This window comes from Arachis ipaensis, chromosome B02 (genome assembly GCF_000816755.2).
Source record: "Arachis ipaensis cultivar K30076 chromosome B02, Araip1.1, whole genome shotgun sequence".
Lineage (NCBI taxonomy): Eukaryota > Viridiplantae > Streptophyta > Magnoliopsida > Fabales > Fabaceae > Arachis > Arachis ipaensis.
In genome coordinates this window covers 13,675,116-13,675,445 of record NC_029786.2, presented here as the reverse complement: position 1 = coordinate 13,675,445, position 330 = coordinate 13,675,116, and positions in this window count along the sequence as shown.

Sequence of the window (330 nt, the reverse complement as noted above, 5' to 3'; positions counted from 1 at the left end):
TAGCACCATAAATTTTTAAGCTTGACACAGAAAATTTTTAAATGTTAACACTGAACTTTATTAAGGTTGATAGGGAAAATTTTTTAACTAATTAGAAGTTATAAAAATAGCACAAAAGTTTTTTAAAAATAACACTAAAATTTTTTAATTGTAACACCTAAATTTTGCCCAACATATCTTCTTTTACTTTTTCTTTCTCCCAACATGTTCTTTTTTTCTTTTTCGTGTTTTTTTATTAGACAAAAGATTTGTTGTATTTTCTTATGTGTTATTTTTGTAAAATAGAAGATTTTATCTAAATAAATTTATTTTAAAATTGAATTGTATATT